Source organism: Pinus tabuliformis, chromosome 7 (assembly GCF_031772625.1).
Source record: "Pinus tabuliformis cultivar Carrire ecotype Pingquan chromosome 7, CPIR1, whole genome shotgun sequence".
Taxonomy (NCBI): Eukaryota; Viridiplantae; Streptophyta; class Pinopsida; order Pinales; family Pinaceae; genus Pinus; species Pinus tabuliformis.
In genome coordinates, this window is record NC_142293.1 from 1,143,502,721 (window position 1) to 1,143,509,827 (window position 7,107).

The window sequence follows — 7,107 nt, forward strand, 5'->3', positions numbered from 1 at the left end:
CCCCATGTCCCTTATCGGAACCAACCATATGCTACCAAGTGTCATGAATTGAAACCAATCATGTGTAGCCACATTTCATTTATTGGATCCAATGATGTTCAGCCACGTGGCCCCCTCGAGGAGAGAGAAAAGGTCAATCCTATTCTTGATTTTCCACTGATTTCCTTTGCTAAATGTTTCAAGGCATTCCTGACGCTTTAACACTAGAGGCTCAAAACCCGGCGAATTTAATCACAGTCGGAACTTTATGCGATATCACCACTTTGAAAGGGTGTCACTTGTTTGATCGTTGATTGTGATGTGTGGATCTCTTGATTCTGTGATGCCTTGGACCCCCGATATGCAGGATCACCGATGTGCGGGATTGCCAGGACCTGGGATTTTTCCCTTGGGCATTTTCTCCTTATTTTCTGGTTTTCAAAATGGCAACTTTAATATGCTCTAACTTTTGATTTCGGAGTCCACTTGAGGAGTTCCATATACCGTTGGAAAGCTAATTCTGTGCACTATCCATTTGAGGGGGTCCGATTTAACTTTGAGGGATTTTGTGGCTTGAAAGATGGCTGCAAACTTTTCTGTTGTTTTGTACGTTGGTTAGATGAAAACAAATTTTGCAGTGAGTGACAACACAATCTAAGGCCGTGAATTGTAGGTTCAACGAGTTATGGCCTAAATTTGATGCATTACATCAGTTGGTTTTTTCTTCCTGGACCTGCAACTGTGATATCTATTTATGTTCCAAAGGTTTTTTTACAGTCCAATTTGATACACAGGAAGACATGGACAAAGTATTAAATGATGGGCCCTAGTTTTGGGGAAGTGCTAGGCTGTTCATCACCCCATGGTTTCCGGACTTTGATGCCACAAAAATGGTGGTCTCATCAATGTGGGTTTGGGTGCGAATTCCACATTTTCCCCTCCCTTTCTGGCACCACAAGGTCCTAGACGAAATCAGAAATACCTTGGGAAATTTCAAAAAGATGGATCTTGAAAGAATAAAGAAAGGGTTGTTTACCTTTGCCAGAATCTGTGTAGAAATAAACCTCAGTGAAGGTCTACGTGATCACATTCAATTGAAACATAAAAACGTTTAATGGACCCAAGTACTAGATTATGAAAATACAACATTCAGATGCCAAACATGTTTCCAAACATGTCATTTGCAGAACTCATGTCCATGTTCGGTGTGGAGCCTGATTATCTTCCTGATTCAGAGGTCTTGTTTCATCCACGTTTGGATCCCAGTCCCTAATGAGGGGGTGGGGGGCTTGTTGTTCAAATATGGCAGGAGATAGAGATAACAGAAGGAGCACCACAGGGTATGTGTTTACTATAGATAGAATTATAGTAATTTAGGTTTCCAAAATGAAAAGTATTGTTGCACTTTCGACAATGGAAGAAAAATATGTTGCTACTACAAAGGCTAGTAAAGAAATGATTTGGTTACAAAGGTTGATGGATGAATTCGGAAAGAAGCAGAAGATTGTCAAATTATACAGTGACAACGAGAGTGTCATTCATCTTGCAAAGAACTGAACGTTTCATTCTAAGACTAAACATATACAACTTACATACCATTTCATACAATTAGTTTTGGAAGATGGATAGTTAAAGCTAGAAAAGATACACACTAGCCAGAATCCTGCAGCTATGTAATTGAACAAAGGTGGTGTTAGACTCCGTCTCATTTCAGAGATTGATTCTTCTTCAAAACAAGAAATCATTAATAGGTTGCTTTTTTAGATTATGTAATTTGTTCTTTAGCTCTTCAAATGGCAGCGACTTCAAGCTCCTACCTCTGTAAAAGCACAAAGAAAACAAAGCATACATCAGACTCTATTGTTGATGAATTTGGTCAAGTTTTATCTTCATATGGTTTCAACTATCATGGCACAGAGGTTCTCTACAGTGGCACCCTTGGTACAGAGCTTACTTGTGAAATATTCATTGGTCCGTTTAGTATGTGCACTTCCTGGCTGGAGTGAAAAGAATGTGCAGGTTCAACAGAAGGTACTTGAGGTTGTTACACATATTGCTTCAACTGCTTCAAAGTTTCCAAAGAGATGTGTTGTTTTATGTATTTTAGGTGTGGCTGAGAAAGTTGCTGATATCAAAACTCGCATGCAAGCAATGAAGTGCCTTACTGCTTTTTGTGAAGCTGTTGGTCCTAATTTTATCTTTGATAGACTCTTTAAAATTATGAAAGAGCACAAGAATCCCAAGGTCCTTAGTGAAGGTATATTATGGATGGTCACTGCAGTTGAAGATTTTGGAACTTCTCACATAAACTTAAAGGATCTAATAGATTTCTGTAAAGATATTGGATTGCAATCGAGTGCTGCAGGCCACAAATCCTGAAGCCGATGTGCTAATTGCATATGAAATGAATGGTGAGGTATTGAGCAGGGATCACGGCTACCCCCTTCGAGTTGTTGTTCCAGGCACAATTGTTGCACGCTCAGTTAAATGGTTGGATAAAATAGAAGTAAATGCAAATGAATGTCAGGGATTCTTCGTGCAAAAGGATTATAAAATGTTCCCTCCTACTGTTGACTGGGATAATATTAAATGGCTTTCACGACGTCCACTGATGGATTTTCCAGTTAATTGTGCCATCTGCTCTCTTGATGATGTCTCTTCAGCTGAATGGGGAAAGAAGGTTATTATCCGTGGTTATGCCTTATCTGGAGGAGGACGTGGAATAGAACGAGTGGATGTCTCTGTGGATGGGGGCAAAAAGGTGTCAGAAGGAAGGTGTTCCATATGTAGCAGATAGTGAAGACTGTGACAAGTGGGCTTGGGTGCTTTTTGAGCTCGAAACTGAGATTCGCCCACCTACTGATATTATTGTTAAAGCGGTTGATTCTGCTGCTTCATCCATTGGCAATGAAATTGCACAGATTGGGTCGGACATCGTTTAGAGCTGTTAAATCTAAGCGTGACTATTTGAGACATCGAAACAGCTATAATAGGCTCTACCTATCAAGACTTGCCGCTCTTAAAGAATTTGCCTTTATGAAGGCCCTTGAAGAACACGGTTTTCCAGTTCCTAATGCAGTAGACTGTAATCGACATTGTGTTCTGATGTCTCTTGTTCCAGGGTCCAAGTTAAGCAGCTGCAACATCCAAAACAAACATTTAATATTATAATTGGCCTAATTGTTCGACTGGCAGAACACGATCTCATCCACTGTGATTTCAATGAGTTCAATATTAGATCAGGCTGTATTTTCTTGGCATGTCGTTCATGTGAACAATGCTACGAAAGGGATCACCTCAAACCTGTGAACAGTTGCAAAGTGTGCACTAAGAGAATGTTTTGAATGTTATTTTTTCCAAATTGTTTTCTTTTCTGCTGCAAACTTCTTAATGCTCGATCTTTAGAACTCTGATAAAGTGGCTTTAGTAAAAGAATTGAAGATTTCTCCAAAACGGTATCCAGGGTCTTGTTTATCTTTTTATCTTTCTGTACCATGCCTGATCAGGAGTAATCGATGCAACCTGTGGACCTTACGAGACATATGAAGACACTCTTTATGGATACAAGGCTACATTTGAAACGTTTGTTGGAATTCGAGACGAGGTGGCAACATCTCAAATCAAACTTTTCAGTGATCATTTACAGGAGTTGGAGAATAATCTTCCTTTGGATGACAAGTACAAATCAAAATATGTGGCCGCTGCTCCTATTCGTGTTATTCAACTGATATATAATTCAGGGGATGTCAAAGGACCTCAAACAGTTGCCTTCAATTTGCCAAATGATGAGAGAATAGTGAAAGAGAGGGGGACTGCCATGGTCATGCTCAAAATATGGCAGAGGCTAAATTTAGGTCTTCTACCCATTACGGATACATGCATTTCCGAGGAACAAAAGCAATATGTGGATTTTGAGTCCATGTTCGCACATACAGTTTGCCATGAATGTTGCCATAGGATTGGGCCTCACACCATTGAGCTTCCCAATGGCAAGCAGTCAACAGTTCGGATGGAGCTTCGAGAACTTCATTCAGCATTAGAAGAAGCAAAAGCTGATATGGTGGGATTGCGGGCGATTGTTGGGATGCAGCCATGTAAACCGCTCTCAGTTTAGTTGTCACCATAAGCTGAATCGGTGGAATATTAGCTTAAAGGTTGTTGTATTGGCAAATGCAACGTGGCAAATCGAACTTAAGTCAAGATTATCTATCATAGCCAAAAATGCGATTTGGTTTTATCTCTTAATTGGCAGATCTGCGCTCCAATTTTGGCCAATCATCAGCAGATTTAGAGGAACGCTGCATTACTTTAGGATAGAATATAACACTCTTTTCTAATTTGTGAAATGTTAGTTAAAACAGCGCCCCTGTTTTGGGCAGCATTTTATTTATTGTATTAAAAATTCATTTTGAAAAAAAAATTAGGAAGGAGAGAGGGGAGAGTTCTGAGGGCTGAGAGTGCTGGAGAACAGAGCTCCATTGTACAGTCTTTGACAGAGGGATTTTTAATGAAATTTCACAGCTCTGACTTCTGAGATCCCTGTGGTATGATAATTTAGCATAAGTTTTCCCTTGTTTCATATGTAATCTGTTATGTTTCATTTCACTACATGATCATTTCTAACTGAACAAATGAAGTGTTTAGGTAAGAATTCATGCCTGCCATGCTCTGCCTATAAGTTTGTTCATGTTTGATGTTTTCCTCTGTTTGACAAGGATTCATCTCCTATGCCCTTGTCAGCTCCTCACCAGTCTTGCCATCCCATTTAAAATCTAGATTTGATGCTAAATGTCTTGCCTACCTTGCTTCAGTCGATAACCTGTGTTGTTCATTATATTTCTCTGTTTCAATCTGTGATTTTGCCCATGCAGCCCAGAAAAACCCCGTTATTTAATTAAAAACCCCAAATCAATCTTTCAAATGAGTTTACTAGCCTAATATCAGTGTTACCCGTTTGGTCATCTCATCAATTGAAGATCTACCGAGATTGATCGGAGAGAGCCTTCTCCTGCCCCGTAGGGCTAGCTACGGGGTTGAATGGTTTGATGTTGCCTTGAGGTTTACCTTTCTCAGCCTGAGGTGAAATCTCAAGCGCTAACAGGTGGTAACCAGGGAGAAACTGAGTTTCTGCTCAGTTTCAACTTAGTCTTCAAGTATGATGTAAAGATGAGAACATCCAGGCCCAATTGGAAACATTGTCCAACAAGTGAAGCAATGGTGGAGTCCCTATAATTAGTCTCCATGTGGGAGATTGTTGGGTGTGGACTGTGGAGATTTATTATCTTCTTGATTCAGAGGCCTTGTTTCAGCCATGTTTGTATCCCAGTCCTTGATAGGGACGTGTGGAGGGGCTTGCCAACCGCCCCCCCCCCCCAACTATTGTTGTTGGAAAATCTATAGAGATGGCAGTTAAAATGATTTTCCTCTTAATGACATTAACTTGTGATATTTTCATTATTAGTATTCAATTTCTTATTTATCTTTTCTTATCATTAATATTAATGCCAAGCAACTGTTGGAAATACTGAGAGGGGGGCTGAATCAATATTTCTTTTTATGTTGTTCTTTTTATCACCAAAGCATATATATATATATATATATGGAACACAGAAATAGATAGCTGAAATGAATGCTTTTATTAACACAAACAGTGCAATGAAATAAATACAATATATAGTTGGTGGCAATCAGTTGCCAAGCACCAACTTGGACTTTTGTGAGGCTTCAATGTCCAGAGCACCAACTCTTTTCTTCCAAGGCAATAATTCTGCACTTAGGAGCACCAACTCCCAAGGATTCCAGTCCTTTCAGTTATGAGGCTCCAACCCAAACCTGGTATAAACTGTTTTGTTGTAAATCTCTGCTCCCAAACCTGCTAAGCTTCTGCTTCACTCTTGTTCTCCTGTTTCTCCTGTCTCTCCTACCACTGCTGCCTCTGCCTTAACTTTGGCTTACACTCTCACTGATTATTCACCCACACAACTTCCTTGTTTTTCCTATTTTTGTATTCCTGTTGCCTCGGACTATTCGTTTCCGCTTCCCACTAACTCTTCAACTTCTTCAATGCTCACTTCAGCTTCCTCTCCGCTAGCTTGTCCTTTGGCTTCCCTCTTCTCCATTGATTTGGCTTTTCGGTTTCCTTTGCGCTGGCTTTCCATTCAGCCTCCTGGCTTTTCGGTCGCTGTGTGTTCAAAACTGTAACAGAGCCCCGTTTTTCAATGATAACAGGCATACACAAAGACAACATGGTTTAACGGACATGCCATGTCCCAATCGCAATCGCAATCGGCGTTAGTTCAGCCTCCTGAACTATCGGGAGCATTCCTTAATGTATTTTTTGTCTCCAAACCCCGCGCAAGCCAAATATGCAAATACACAGGAAATCAGAGAAAAATAGGCGAAAACGTTGAAGGGCGGACTTCAAGAGTTATTACACCCGCATCTATACTATATCGGGTCCGTAGTATAATCGCAATCGATGCTCAAGACTTCCAGGGGTCCTTTATACATCGAGACCATGGCATCGCCGATGGCCGACGACCGATCCTCCTGCGGATGCGATATAACATTAAACCTACCTTAATGTTGTCGTCGGGTTAAAACGCATATATCGCAGTCGGGGGTTTGGGGTGATGGCACATAGCCGAATCGCCGATTATCACATTGTCGATATATATGTATATGCGCCTATATACATAAACTTCTCTGCTCCGATAGTGTATTCCACTATACCTAAGTCTTCTGCCTCGATAGTGTATTTGCCGATAGTGTGTTTGCCGGGAGTCCGCGCCGATAGTGTATTTGCCGGGAGTCCGTGCCGATAGTGTTTCCTTGGTTCCTAGGATAGCGAAGAAGGAGAATTTTGCTATACCTCAAGGTGACAAGTCAAGATCCAATTTAGAATGAAAATTTCAGGATAATAATGAACTCAAGACATTTATTATCACAAGTATAAGTATGATGTAAGCTACAGTGAGACAACTCGATCACTTCAAAGATTGGGTTCATAAATTTTCGGAAAAGAATTCAAGTTCTATGATATGTGGTCAAAGTTTCGGTATGATCATAAGCTGGAGCATTGTTAAGAAGCAATAATATTTATAAGAACTGAAACAATGATAACGGTTC

The 7,107-nt window shown here is 40.4% G+C and overlaps 1 pseudogene; it reads left to right on the forward strand.

Annotated features, from left to right (window-relative positions):
- Positions 1-1,887: 1,887 nt before the first annotated feature.
- On the forward strand, positions 1,888-3,075 carry LOC149251544 (sulfite oxidase pseudogene; annotated as a pseudogene).
- Positions 3,076-7,107: the final 4,032 nt, after the last annotated feature.